Genomic DNA, 14897 nt, shown 5'->3' with positions numbered 1-14897 from the left:
CTGGGAGAAGGAGTGGAACCCGTTGCTAGAGCCAGTTGCCACTTGGTTATCCAGTGCTTTATTACATATTAGATATTTTGTTAATTTGTTCAGCAGGTCAGATAGAACAGCGGGTAAAGTGCTCGCTTTGACATCCGCGACGCAGGTTCGAATCCCGGCAAAGGCCAAACTCAGCCTGTCATCCTTCCCAGGTCGATAAATGAGAATGAGGACGACACACCATGGGTAATAATAAGCAACCCTCAGATACCTGAGGGATTGTAGCGCTATATAAAAAAAAAGCAAATGTTTGAAGGAGTAGTTCAAGAGGGCTCCAGCAGACTATAGGAATGGTTTATGTGGGGGAGTGGTGTTGAAGGACTGGAGAGTTGTGTTTATTCATCTGTGGTGGGTCAGTGTGGCGTTTTAGGGGAAACTTAGTGTAGACACAGGTCCTCGGGTGGTGTGCCTTTTATTGTGTTAACCTGTGTTTTTTCAGTGCTGGAATTGTGTGGTTTGCGTTAGGGGAGGGTGTAGAAGGACTACGTTGTTACTATACACTCGACCAGCAGGCCACCCAATAGCTATTGGGGAAGGCGTATTTAATTTGAAAAGATCCGCTTTAGTTCATTGAATGTGCTTATATCCGTGCAAAACGTTCTTTGTGTGGCGCGTAGGCCATAGTGCGTCGTGCGCGCGGCTCTGGTTGAGGGCAGAAGTGGGTGGACAGCATTCACCCACCATTTCCAGAGGACGGATGCCGCCCCCCGCGCATTTTAGAGCCGTGTGTAAAACGAGAAACATTTACTGTGTGTTTTTCAATGTATGATTTTACACCCAGGAGGATAGCTCAGCGGCAACGTGTTTGCCTTGGAAGCAAGACTGCACGAACCAACACAGTTTCGATCCCGAGTCCGCGCTTAGAAATCTCTGGGTATTTAAGCCATTATAAATATGCAACCAAGACACACAAAAAAACCCCCACAAAATTACGCAACTAAAAAAACAAAAATACAATTCTTGTAACAGCGCCTCGATGGCTGCGGGCTATGTGAGCGCTTAAAAAAAAAAAAAATCAAAAAAATAAACACACCGACCTTGGGAATCGAACTGCGTCGCGGGTAGTTTACCCCTGCACCATACAACCGGATGAAAAAGCACATACAACTACAAGGTGAAGTGTCACATTGCGGGACAGCATGTTGCAAGGAAAATATTGCTATTGGTTTTTGGAGTTAAAAATGTGCGCACTTTAACGTTTTTAAAACACTATTAGAAGAAAACATCCTCCCTTGGTTTTGTGTACGTGTTGATTTTCTGAAAGGCAAATGCCATTCGTCCCGTGCAATTTGTAAGGTCACGGTCACCAAGCCAATTTAATGAAATGCGTACATGGCACCTGGGTAGGCTCATTTCTGGTGGGGCCACAACACATTGTGTAGGGTGGTTTTAGCCATTCTCGACACATTTAACAATAACATTACAATGCCTCTACTTACAACCTGTTTGAACACATTGATTAATTATTTCAAAAATACACTAATTACATAGATGTTTACACCAGGGTTTGAAGTATGACGAAACGGCCGACATATGTTCCAGGTTCTTAATTTCTTTCCACATGCCTCAGGGAACCGCGTGTTGTGGAAGACAACGGCATTTCCGCATGCGCCCATGTACAGTAATGCACTGCCAGGCAAAAGAAGTTACATTATTGTGCCGCCCACCCCCACTTTCTTTTTAGGAGTGCACACCCCCGCTCCCTCTCCCAACCACCGTGCGCCTGAATTGCCCCAGGCCCCGTGCAGTACAAACTACGGCACGATGGAGGGCCTGGGGGTTAGGCGCAGGGTGGGGGAAACAGAACGGCGCGAAATACAAGGGGAGGGGCAGCCAAGCGGTGCCCCCACCCTCAGCGTTGCTAGGGAAACCCCACACGGATGGGGGAAAGGTGTGAGGAAAGCAACAGGGGGGCAGGAGGAAGTCCGGCCCCCCCAGAGGGACAACAAAGGGCAAGGGGGGTATAAGTACCCCATGGAAATGCAGGATGGGCACAACCAGGCAAGGAGCTCACCTCACTCGGGTAAGCTCCAAGGGCCTGGAAAAGGGGGAGAAGGAAACGTTTTGCGTTTTGCCTCTGCGGGCTTGTGCGTATTCCGTTCCTTCGATTCCCCGGTCAATTTCGCCTCTGCAGGCTTAGTTGTCGGTAAGGACAAAAAGACGAAGCGAAGGAGGAACGAAAGAAGGAGGACCATCGGTGAAGAGCGGGACCCAGGAAGGCGAGAAGCGGAACCGTCGTCTTCGTGACTGGGAATCCGGAGCTGCAGCGCGAACATTCGGAGGAGCAGAAGAAGACGGCTGCAGCAGTCATCGGGGAAGAGCAGGCATCGTAACCAGCGGAAGAGATGGGAGAGGCCGGGCAACGCGTCTGCAAGTAAGAGAGCCGGAGAACAGAAGCAGGCGCCTGCTACACCCGCGGAAAGGCGAAACGAAAAGCCAGCCTATTAGAGTCTGGCGTGACAATGGCGTGGCGGGGGAGGGGCTTCCGCTAAACTGGGAACAGGGGGAAGGAGGCGGCCGTCACAAGGGAGTGAGGCAGGCCTCTCTGCCCCCTCCCCCCTCCGGGGGAAGCGCCCGCCCCGCTGGGGGTGAGCTGATTATCCCCCATAACACACACAGGCATTCTTCAAATGGCATCATCGCCTCGTCGGCAAGGTGTACACAATGTAAAAGAAATGCTATCTTTTAATTGCATTCGTGCAATGTTAGGCTATTTTCTTCGCGGAGAGACTGCTTTCACTATGCTCTGGTTGTTTTTATAAGAAATCATCTTTAAATGCGTCTTACAAATGACAGGAAAACCCACAAAGCCGCGCTGCCAGGATAAGAATACCAACAAGGCCAGTTTGGTCTTGTGGTTAAGTTCCAAGCCTCACAATCTTGCAGGCCATGGTTCGTGGCTGGGCTAAAGCTTTTCCACTGTGGGCCAGGCCCTCGCAGAACCCCAGCTGTAACGTTTCCCCTCTGGGGCCAGCTTCTGCTGCTGTTGTAATACCCAACGCCCGGCTAGTGTAGCTCAGTGGCAAAGCGCTCGTCTGGGAAGCAAGAAAACACAGGTTCGTATCCCGGGTCTGTGCTTAAAAAACCTTCTGGTATTAAACGCGTTATAAACACCAATAATTTGGTTTATGTAAAAAAACCCAATTATTATTATCTTTAGCTAGGGTTTCCGTATAAACAAACTTTCACAGGGCTGCGTTGCTCTTTAGCTAGGGTTTCCGTAAAAGCCCAAATACATGTTTAAAATGTTTGCAATAGGAAGAGTGTGTATTCTCTTCACTACAAATGAACGTTGCAATTCATGCAATATGGTTGATGAATACACCATCGGAATCTTTGCGTTTTGTAAAAACGGAACCGCGGGAGAAAAGTCGCGTCAAGGAGGCGGGGCGAAGGACACGCCAAATAAACTTGAAAGCGGCAGTACGTGCCGGAGCAAAAACAACGGTTAGAAAAAGGACAACGTGTTATAACCGCATTTAGGAGATCAAGCTGGTTAGGGCAGCGTTTGCCCAGGAAACAATTAAGCACCTGAAGAAAGGAAAGGCACGCCGAGTAAGCATTAAAGGGGCAGTACGTGCCGAATTAGAACAACGGTCGGAACAGGCAACACGGGAAGCCAGACAGGGGCCCGGTGAAACAATATAAGAGGAACAAGGCGAGCGAAGGCAAGTCTACAGGAAAGCCAGAAGAGGCGAAGGTCGGGAATGACGGAAGAAAGAACAAGAAGAGCAAGAATGTGATGCAAAAGGAAGAAAGGGCTAGGGCAATGTCGCCCCTGCTGCTAGAGGATTCCACGGACAGCAACGAGGAAGCCACGGTACCCCAAGGACAGAAGAGGGCAAGAGAAGTGGTGGAAGAGTCACAGGAGCCAGAGAGGCCTAAGAAGAAGCAGAAAAACAAAAAGGTATTGTAAAATCGAATAACAATATCAACAAAATGATAAAAGTATTAAATGCAAAGGTCAAAAGCATAAGGGCTCAGGGTATGTCGCCCAGAGCCAAGAAGGGAAAGATAACCTGGGATCGGAATTGGAAAGTAGTGATGATGAAGAGAGAGACCACATGCGAGCCTGGGTGAAAAAGAAAGGGGGCTACCATCCCAACACCGGGGCTTCCCCAAAGCCCAGACCCAATAGCAACGCCAGCGCTTGCCGTAGTAACAGCAACTGAGCCGGCCACAAATATGACAAAATATGGGTTGCCCACGATGGGCAAAAATGCACAGGGGCGGTCTTTGAAAGCGCAAGCCTGGCATATTTAGTGACAAAATTAAAGAAAAGATATGGAGGAAAGAGTTAATGGTGCCACAAGCACGGGAAGCTACAGCAAAAGCACGAAGCAGACCAGTGGGGCCACACATTGGCACTGGCTGCAAGGAGAGGTAGGAGAGGAGAGGAAATTAACAGTTCAAAAAAAAAAAAAAAAATCAGAGCAAAGTCTGAGGCAATTCACGGAGTTGGGGAAAAAAATGGTAAAAAGGTTAAAGGCATGCAGCACGGCTCAGGGGTAAGTCACCCAGAACCTTGGAGCATGGAGCACAATGGGTGCTTGATGGAATGAATAAGGATGAAAAGGCAAGGGCGCCTTTGCTGCTAGAGGAGTCCAGCAGTAGCGAAGAGGAATACCACAAGGCCAAAGGAGGTCGAGAGAAGACCCAAGAGGGGCACAGGAGCAGCCGGAGGCGCCGTTGAGGAGACAAAGGAAAAGGAAAGGTACTGTGAAAAGAGATAACAGAGTTGTGGGGGAAATTGGTAAAAAGGTTAAAGGCATGCAGCACGGCTCAGGGTAAGTCGCCCAGAACCCGTGGAGGGAAGGTTAAGAAGCAAGAGGCACAGGGAAAAGCAAGGGGTAACGTCTTCAGAGACGGAAAGTAGGAAGGTAAAGAGGGGGGCCATTTAAAGGCATGAGTGAATAGGAAGGGAGTAGTGAGCAATAACGAACAGAAAAGGGCAAGGGTAGGAAGTGCAGGCGATGGGCAGGGGGGCCTGGACCAGTGGGCAACGGGGTTCCCATACGACAGAGGGTGGCACAAGGAAGTACGCCAGGGTCTATTCACCAGGGAACGACCACCAGCTTACCGGTAACACCGGGAGGGGTCGCCACTGTAGCGATACAAGGGGCAGAAGCAGTACTGGCGAAATATGGCAGGCCCTCAGTCAGTAAGGACGCCCAAGGCCGGTCCATGAAGGCGCAAGCATGGTATATTGATGAGAAAGTGAAGGAGAAAACATGGAGAAAAGAATGCATTGATATTTTTTCATTAATGAGTGGTCAAAAGAGAGGTCAAATCGTATCAGTAGAGGACATGAAGGAGGAGGAGGAGAAGGGATTATTAAAAGGGCTCCAGTAGCAAGGACTTTTTTATAATGGGATGGCGGCTTTCCAAAGATTGTCCATTGTTAGATTGCAGAAATACCCAGAAGACGGGGTGTCATTTGTAACATACCAACAGAGAGTCTTAAAGGTCTACAAAGCATTTGGGCATAATGGGAAAATAATGCTAGAAGCAAAGACAGGTACAAACATCAGAATACGTTAATAACCATAAGGAATCATTTGAGGTCAGGGGAACAGAACCTGTGGGGCAGTCAATAGGGGACACAAAGAGGACGGCAGAGTAGCAAAGTAACAGACCACCAACGGTGCAAAAGGGTGGCAAGGGAGATAGCAGGAAAAGCATAGCTGGGAGCATGGTGCATAAGAAGAAGGGCAGGAAAGGGGAAATGCCAAAGTGTCCATTAAGCTTACACGAATGAGCATCGGGAAAAGGAGAATATGGCCGCGTAGATGGCATGGGTTCCACGAATATAGCCCCGGAAATAATGAAGAGGTTAGCCATAAGGCTGACCGAAAGGAAAGAAAAAAAAAAAAAAAAAAAAAAATGGCCACGTGGATGGCCCATACCGGGAAAGGCATGGGTTCCAAGAATAAGCACCGAAAATAATGAAAAGGTTCGCCACAAGGTTGACTGGAAAAGGAAAATATGGCCACGGGTTGGCAGGAAAATAACGCCCATACCGGGAAAGGCATGGGTTCCACGAATGAGCACAGGAAATAAGGAAAGGGTTAGCCATAGGATTGGCTGGAAAAGGTAAATATGGCCAAGTGTATGGCAGGAAATTAACGCCCGCACCCGAAAAGGCATGGGTGCCACGGGAGGAGAAGCGGAAATAGCAACAAAGAGGTCCGAGAAACAGGTAAAACCAAAGGAACCAGGGCGAGTCAAAGAGAATCAGGACAGGAACGTACAGAACGGGTAAGCAGTACAAAAAGCATGTAAATAGGTGATAGCAGAAACAGGACAAGACGTAGGTAAAATTACAATTGCCAACAGGTGCGATTTCTGTTAAAAAAGCATTTGCCCAGGGTAAAAGGAAAAGATGGGCAGCAGCACATTTGTCTGCGGTCGCATATACCACAAAGGTGGCCGGGGTGGCGGACCCAACAAATAGCACACGGATAAAAAATGCAATGAAGGGTTGGGCGAGATTGCAAAAGCAGGGTGGGATGCAGCGGAATTTGGGACCCACCCGTCCTGAACAAGGGCAAGCCACTTCAGCATGGGCAGGAGGCCTGGGAGCGAAAGGCGCAAAGAAAGTTGGGGGGGGTTGAGGTAATCCACCTTGGGGGTAGTGACCTGGCCAAAACAAATAGGGGCGAATTGTTGCGCAACATGTGCGAGTCATCAAGGGCTATAGCTCATTGCTGGTGGGAAACCAAAATTTACACGCAGAGTCTGTTACGGGGCGCGCAGGATGCATGCCATTGAAACTACAAGGAAAAAGCTAAACAAGGCAGTGGAAAGTTATTGTAGGAGTACAGGGCCCCAGTTTATAAAGCATGGCTCATCACAGAACATTCCGGAGAGGCGCCACCAAGACGGCATACACCTATCCAGCAAAGGGATGGGACAATTTTCAGATAGTATTTTTAGAGCCTTAGCAGCACGAGGATGCAGTTAGGAGCGCGTTTTTGGGGGGACCTGAGCGGCCGAGGCAGCACCCACTCAGGTGTGGCGGCACGTGTCCAGGAACGGATGCCCCAGGGTAACTAAGACGAGCCGAGGAGAAGGCTGGGCATCTACAACCCCTGGACACGAAGTGCCCAAAAAGCGAGTTGGTGTTATTCTGTGTTTGTTATGATTATTATTTGGTGTTAAGCCTACGGCCTATAATTTTTCCACAAACAAAAACCTGTCTGTACTATTCTTTCGGGGGAATAGGGTAATAGGAATAAGAGCAACGGGGTGCCCCCACTACTCAGCCTATGCCCCAGGCCCCGTGCAGTACAAAGTACGGCACGATGGAGGGCCTGGGGGGTTAGGCGCAGGGTGGGGGAAACAGAACGGCGCGAAATACAAGGGGAGGGGCAGCCAAGCGGCGCCCCCACCCTCAGCGTTGCTAGGGAAACCCCACACGGATGGGGGAAAAGGTGTGAGGAAAGCAACAGGGGGGCAGGAGGAAGTCCAGCCCCCCCAGAGTGACAACAAAGGGCAAGGGGGGTATAAGTACCCCAAGGAAATGCAGGATGGGCACAACAAGGCAAGGAGCTCACCTCACTCGGGTAAGCTCCAAGGGCCTGGAAAAGGGGGAGAAGGAAACGTTTTGCCACCCAACCCACCCAGCAGAAAAAAGGCAAGGAAAGGAGACAGAACAAGGAACAGGAACGCAGAGTACTTTCTTCAGTACACGGTAGAAGAAAGTCGTAGGCGGCGGCACGTGTCCAGGAACGGATGCCCCAGGGTAACTAAGACGAGCCGAGGAGAAGGCTGGGCATCTACAACCCCTGGACACGAAGTGCCCAAAAAGCGAGTTGGTGTTATTCTGTGTTTGTTATGATCATTTGGTGTTATTTTCTGTAGAAAATGAACAAGCCTACGGCCTATAATTTTTCCACAAACAAAAACCTGTCTGTACTATTCTTTCGGGGGAATAGGGTAATAGGAATAAGAGCGACGGGGTGCCCCCACTACTCAGCCCAAGTGTTCCGTCAGATTACTCCCTACCATGGCACCGATTCAGACAGCACACTCTGTAGCCAGTTGCCCTGGGACCTACCTTACGACTGCCCACTGACACCTCAAAGACACTCCAACTGCAGCACCTGCACCCCTCAATCTGACATGGGATTGCGGTACAATGCAGATGGATGTGCACCATGAACTAGCAACTGGCAGAGCCGACCACGGGCAGCGCCCACACCAGTGATCGAAGTGAGCCGGACCGATCGGGAACGGTGTTCCACTACTTTAATTTTTTTTCTGTTTGCCATGCCTCTACGTTCAGCGACCATTCTATACAGAGGATGTGGCCATGTGCAAGTGGTAAATTGTAATAGGAGCCCCACCTTGTCACACGCTGCTCGATGCTCCCGCCTACCCTCTCCCCTGCCGAGAGACCACAGTCCCACTACTTTTTTCGCTGCACTTTTCCCACCGGTCCACACTCGAGCCAACACAGGCATTCCGCTTCGCTGAAGTGTGAAAAGCGACCACTCTCCCGCGTGCACACGTACACTTCACCGCCACCGATCAATGCACGGCGTGGGCATTGAAACCCCCAGAGCCCCCACTCCCAAGGTGCCACTGGCGCTTCGTGTCCGCTTCAGAACCCGAGTTCACCATTTTCGCAATCCTTGCACCGCGTCCAGCCACGGTTTTAAAACAGTAGTGGGACTGTGTTCCCCGCTGGCTTAACCTGGTCCCCACAAACCCCAGTTCCTCCCCACTCCCATGCGAACTCCAACCCCCAAACACACACAAGTGACACAACTGCAGTGTAAGGGAACGATCAGTGCAGTGCACTTAAGTTCGTCTGCTTCCTACTCATCTGAATTCCTACGCTTATTTTAAAATGAAAGCGCGGTTTCTTTTAAAAATAAAAAGCATAGGAACAGTAACACTTTATGTATAGGAGCACCCCCCACCCACCGATTTAAAAAAAGGTAAGAACACAGGCAAGTTCGTTCCACTTACAGTCGCCAAACGGTAGCTGCCTCCCTGCTTTTGACTACGGAAATTACAGGACCTTAAGTTAACGAAAGCCACGACCCCAGTTACAAAAGGGCCGTTCACCGTGTCCTGGCTCGAGGTTTCATGGGGCGGGACCCGCAGTCGGCGGGGCTCGGTAGTTCGCATCGAACGGGACACTAAACTGGGACTAGAGCGGGGACCAAATCATGGGAGGGAGGGGGGCACCTGCTCATGGCCGACCCCCGCCCTCACGATCGTTTACACTCTACCAAAACTGGCTTGGGACATTTCGTATAAAGCCTCCCTCTGACTGGGGAACCAGTGTCACCTAAAGCGCCTTCCCTACTCATCCTCCAGCGCCGCGTTCGCCTTCTAGGCACTGTTCTCCAGATAACGCGTACCACGTGCACGCCCCCCACTGCCACGCCCTCTTACACCCCGCTTAAGTAAATGTTGACCATCTCCCCCGGATCCACCAGCCCCTCGATGCCCCCGCATCGATTATTCTACTGCTTTAGCCCCCTCCCCCACAGTTTCATCCCTTTATTCTCGGCATAGCAGCGGCCCTCAATGGGGGATTGGGGGGGCATTCTCTGACTCGTCTCCTCTTACCCCCTGGTGGCAGCCCGTGCGCCTCGAAGCTATGCCGCACTCCTCCCTCTAGCGCCTCTTTCTGGCAGTCTCTTCGCCTCTCCTCGAGTAGCAGTCTAGGAACCCACCGCTCCCTCTCTCCCAGCCTCCTGTAATCTGGATGGAGTGTTTTCGGAGGCAGTTTCCACCCCTCCCACTGATGGGGGGGTGGGAGGGGGGTAGTCCCTTTGTCTAACTATATCTCCTGAGCCCGGCCCCCGTGTTTACCTGCGTTGCTGGGCCAGCCACGGTGGGGGTGTTGCACCCTGGGAGTTCCTTACCATCAGACAGTGACCCCTGGCTTTCAGGCAGGCGCCCCCTTTACGCTTTTGGGGATCTGTACCTTTTCAACTTGCAATGCCACTCTTGAAACTGGGATTTGGGGTGCCGGTGGTCCCCATTCTGTGGGCGGGAAAGGCGCCCGCGTTTATGCCCGAGAACACGACGTGTTATCATCGCAAATCCACGAAACCTTTAGGGGGCAAGAGGGGGTTAATTGCTGAAAGCTGCAGTCAGTCTGAAGAAGGCCCCGCACCTGTGCTGGGGACCAGGGCGTGAGAGGCGGCTGCACTCAGGCTGGGACTGGCCTGTAGGGCAACAGGCCCAGGGCCTAACCAAAAGCGCCACACGCTGGTGTGGGCCAGTTTTGGGGGTCAACGTGGGCCAGTAAGTAACTTCATTCTGCGGCTGGTAGTTTTGAGCAGTGCTGCTGAATACATGTTCTTTAAAATGCACAATTTACATCACATTGTATTTAAAAACTCCCCATTGGGAACAACCCAAACAGTGTCACGAAAGGAACGAATAGATATTTGCAATTGTGGACACTTTGCCACTAGTGCCCGATACAATGTTATGGCCCAGTCCGACCCTGGCTGCAAGTAGCGTGAACAGGCAGTGGGGTGCCGGCCAGGGCAAAGGGGGGCTCTGCAAGGCCGGAGGGGTGGGGGGCCTGGGCACAGGACAGCTCTGCAAGGCCGGAGAGGGTGGGCAGCGAGTGGGGTACCAGGGCACAGGGGGGCTCTGCAAGTCAGGAGAGGGTGGGCAGTGAGTGGGAGACTGGGGCCAGGGCAGCTCTGCAAGGCCGGAGAGGTGAGTAGCGAGTGGGTGGCTGGGGGTAGGGCACAGGGGGGCTCTGCACAGCCTGAGAGGTGGGCAACGGGTGGGGGTGTGGATCAGGGCCTGGGGGGTGGGCAGCCAGTGGGGGTCTGGTGCTAGGTCCTAGGAGTTCTGCAAGGCCGGAGAGGGGGGGGCAGCCAGTGGGTGGCTGGCTGGTGAAGGGCTCAGCCTCCGGCTTCATTACTGGTGGCACTCGGGTTGGTGTCTAAGGTCCGCAACGCGTGCTCGGCTGCACTCAACCGTGCACCAGGTGTGCTGGCCAAGGCCGACCCTCCACCGGTCTTTACCGGTTAATGAGCCAAAGCTTCAGTGTTCACGTTAACCCCAGATTGATGCCAGGAGCGGGGGTAGGGCTTAAGACCACTAATCAGGCCGATCCGCGCCTACTCTGTGCACCCACCTTGTCGTGCAACTCGCAGAGGGTCTCCTTCCTGCAGCCGCTGTTAGAGCTGGCCAGGTGCTTCAGGTCAGGCTAGACATGCCCACGGCCGCTTTCTCTCTCTCTCGAGTGCTTTACTTATAATGCAAAGAAACTATAAGTACCACAATGCAGCGCGAAAAACCAGTCCTTCGTGCAGCTGTCGCCGCTTTGGGGACGCCTCTAGCCCCCCTCGGAATGTCACGCCGGCGCCATCGTCATGGAGTCGAGACCTATTGGCAGCGACCCTGCCCAAAACGCTCCCCTCGCCCCCAACTCTGTACCACAATTATGCCCAATTACCGTTCACTCTCTGCTGACATCTTTCATAACCGGATCAGAGGCAGATTAGAACCCCCACCGGGATCGGGGCGGCAGGGGGTTATTTTGAGGCCTCGCCCTACCACCGCTGGGGTTCAGAAACAGGATTACAGGGTTTAGCAGAGGCCGCTCTGCCAGCCGAGAAATGCCTGCACTGTGCCAGCAGCACCCCTGTTTATAACAGGGGGTCACAGGTTATTGGTAAAGCTGTTTGTAAAATAGCTGTGCCCCGTGAAACCGGCCAAATTCCTCATTTAAAGCAAAAAAGAAAGCTTTCCAGCTAATTTGCATATCCACAATGCATTGCGGTGCAGCTCTGACGTGGAGCTGAAACTCCAGTGATGGCTAGTCGGTGGCAGTGTGCATTTGTGGCTTTTTGAGTTGAAATTGTCTAACATATGATCACACTGGGTAAACGGGTCACGTTGTTGGTATTTCCAAACCCACCATAACATTGGCAGAGCAAGCTTTACATCAAGTAAGGGAATCCTAAATTGGTCACACTGAGAATCCTGGGGAAGCAGCCCTATTGTGACAAGGTCACACGGACCATGAAGAATCCGAACCAAGGACAAGATCGATCCTCAAGCCGAGAGGATGGAGCAATGAGGCTCAAGCCTGGGTATCAAAAAATCACAACTGATCGATGAAATCTATCAGCAAGAAGACAGAGTGGACACATGTGCTGTAAATTGAAATGCCGGCATTTTACATGTACTTGTATAGCCCTAGAACGAAAGACACAAACACCATGAAAATGACGGTGGGTTGAAAAAATCACGAAGAACCAATTCTAAAAAAACCAAGAAATGGACAGTAAGAAACAGCTTTGATGCATAACAGATGTCAAGATCAGAGGCCCAGGTAATGACGCAACTAGCGCGCCTATTTCTTAGCGAGTCAGGAAGAGGGTTCCGGAGTTCCGCAGCCAGCGCTGAGGCCGCCCGTCCTCCTGCAGGTGAGACTCTACATTTAGAGGTCTCTAATACTCCAGTCTCAGTGTAAAGAGCGTTTAGGTTGATATAAATGCAATCTCTACGGTAAGTTCTTGGGTAGAGAAGCAACGATGCTTCGGTGAATCGTGGAGGCTACTTTAAAATAAATAAAAACGTGCCTGATTGGGACGCCAGTGCCCACGGTACACGGTGGTTGGCTCGCTACATCATTTTCAAGAATTTGGATTCTTGTACGAGGCAGTAGTATTCATTTTTCCCCCTTCCATTTGCCGCGGGCAAAATGGAAAAAAAACCTGGTCAAATGTAAAAAAACAACAAAAAATGGGCATTTGTTTAAAATGTGCCCACGCCCTGCAGGCAAAATGGAAAGAAATGGTCAAATTTGCAAACAAATAAATGGGCATTAATTTTAATGGAAAACATGCTATTTTTTTGTGTTTTTTGCACTGGGCAGCCATGGTGAGGCCCGTGGCATCCGGGCGTACCAGGCTCGCCCCCTCTATGGATACTACATACATTTCTCAAAACTCTATGGTTTAAGGGTTCGCCACAAACCACTAGCCACGCAGCAGGCCCCATTTTTAAACGACACAATACCCTACACCCTCTCTTTGAAAGAGCCTTGCGGCCCCTCTGGGCACCCTTCGGCGGGGCCCACCAGGGGTGCCGGCCCTACAGTTTGTAGCGCACTGGTATCAGGGGTTTAGTGACTGCATAGGGGCAGAGAGAAGGCCTGTAGTCGAGTTTAGCCGAAATAGCGACTCTGGCAATGACGCCACAATGTGTTTCCCCTCAAGATGGACGAATTGGCTTAAAATGCCCCTCCCCAACCCCCCCCCCCCCCGCCCCGGTCTAAACGTCGCCCCCCTATCACACGTTTAGAGCAATTGAATGGCATTTTGGATGGCAGGATGACCAATGAACCGATCCCACAATCACATTCAGGTTTTCTTTCATTCGTTTTATTCTCTGCTTTTTTCATTTGCCTATGACCATAATCTTTTTAAAATGCTTGTAACTGTAAAGTGATTTTTCAATGTACATTTTCCTACTACAATTGCAAAAAGTTTACATTGAACCCGAAGCCCAGTTAAATAATGAAAAAGAAAGGTTGGTATGACCCTTTGTTTTTGTGTTTTGTGTAGCGCTGCTGCCGCCCTTTCTGCGGCCTCTTGGCGCCTGAGTTTGGCCAGGGAGGGCGCAGTGCACGATGGCGTTGCTGTTGTGCTGACGCAGGCTCCGGAAGCTTCTAGCTGTTGTGGGTGGCAGCGTTTGTTGCGCCTGCTATGTTTGTGTGTGTGGGGGGTGTTGGTGGGCTAGTGTTTGGTTTGGGGGTGGGTGCTGGACAGAGGCAGATAGGGCGATGTCTGGTCTTCTGGTTCGGCGTGGAGTGGTCAGTGCTGTGGATATGAACAGGCCAGCAGTGTGCAGATTAGAAACCACTGCGCGGCGTAACCTTGCACATTGGAACCAAGAAGCAGGTGCCGACAGTTCAGGCTGAGTCATAGAGGTTACAATGCAGCAACACCTCAGGAAAAGACGAGCTGGGCAGCCATCAAGAAGCCGTGAAGGGGAGACACAACACGGCCTAGCGACACATAGAAGCCATAGCAAAGGATGCAAAGGCATAGCAAGGCATAGACGACCTAACACAGAATTCAAAGGCATAGTGATGCAAGCACGCAAAGGCATAGCAAGGCCTGACCAAGCATGCAAGACATAAGAAAGCAGCCAAAGGCATAGCAAGGCACGGCAAAGCATGCAAGACACAACAAAGCAATCACAGGCATGACAAGGCATACAAGTTGCGACAATGCATCCAAAGGCATAGTGATGCAAGCACGCAAAGGCATAGCAAGGCCTGACCAAGCATGCAAGACATAAGAAAGCAGCCAAAGGCATAGCAAGGCACGGCAAAGCATGCAAGACACAACAAAGCAATCAAAGGCATGACAAGGCATACAAGTTGCGACAATGCATCCAAAGGCATAGTGATGCAAGCACGCAAAGGCATAGCAAGGCCTGACAAAGCATGCAAGACATAAGAAAGCAGCCAAAGGCATAGCAAGGCATGGCAAAGCATGCAAGACACAACAAAGCAATCAAAGGCATATAAGCTGCAACACCGCATTCAAAGGCATGGCATGGCAAAGCATGCAAGACACAACAAAGCAATCACAGGCATGGCAACACATACAAGCTGTGACAACGCATTCAAAGGCATAGCAAGCCATGGCAAAGCATGCAAGACACAACAAAGCACTCACAGGCATGACAAGTCATAGACGCTGTGACAACGCATTCAAAGGCATAGCAAGGCATGGCAAAGCATGCAAGACACAACAAAGCAATCAAAGGCATACAAGCTGCGACAACGCATTCAAAGGCATAGCAAGGCATGGCAAAGCATGCAAGACACAACAAAGCAATCAAAGGCATAC

General features: G+C 51.0%; 1 protein-coding gene across 3 annotated transcripts in view; it reads right to left on the bottom strand.

Moving 5' to 3' along the window:
- The window catches only part of BEST2 (bestrophin 2), a 101873-nt gene extending 90628 nt beyond the window's left edge, over positions 1-11245 (bottom strand). Inside the window, exon 1 of one of the 3 annotated variants that reach the window (XM_069604120.1) lies at positions 11162-11245. The gene's annotated coding sequence lies outside the window, so the exon portion shown is untranslated. Of the gene's footprint in view, positions 1-9624; positions 9760-11161 lie in introns of those variants that run through there. The other 2 variants (XM_069604122.1, XM_069604121.1) reach the window with 2 other exon arrangements.
- Between the last annotated feature and the right edge of the window lie 3652 nt (positions 11246-14897).

Source organism: Ambystoma mexicanum, chromosome 3q (genome assembly GCF_040938575.1).
Source record: "Ambystoma mexicanum isolate Mex_15411 chromosome 3q, UKY_AmexF1_1, whole genome shotgun sequence".
Lineage (NCBI taxonomy): Eukaryota > Metazoa > Chordata > Amphibia > Caudata > Ambystomatidae > Ambystoma > Ambystoma mexicanum.
The sequence above is the reverse complement of the archived record's forward strand: the minus strand, read 5'-3'. Positions and strand labels throughout refer to the sequence as shown.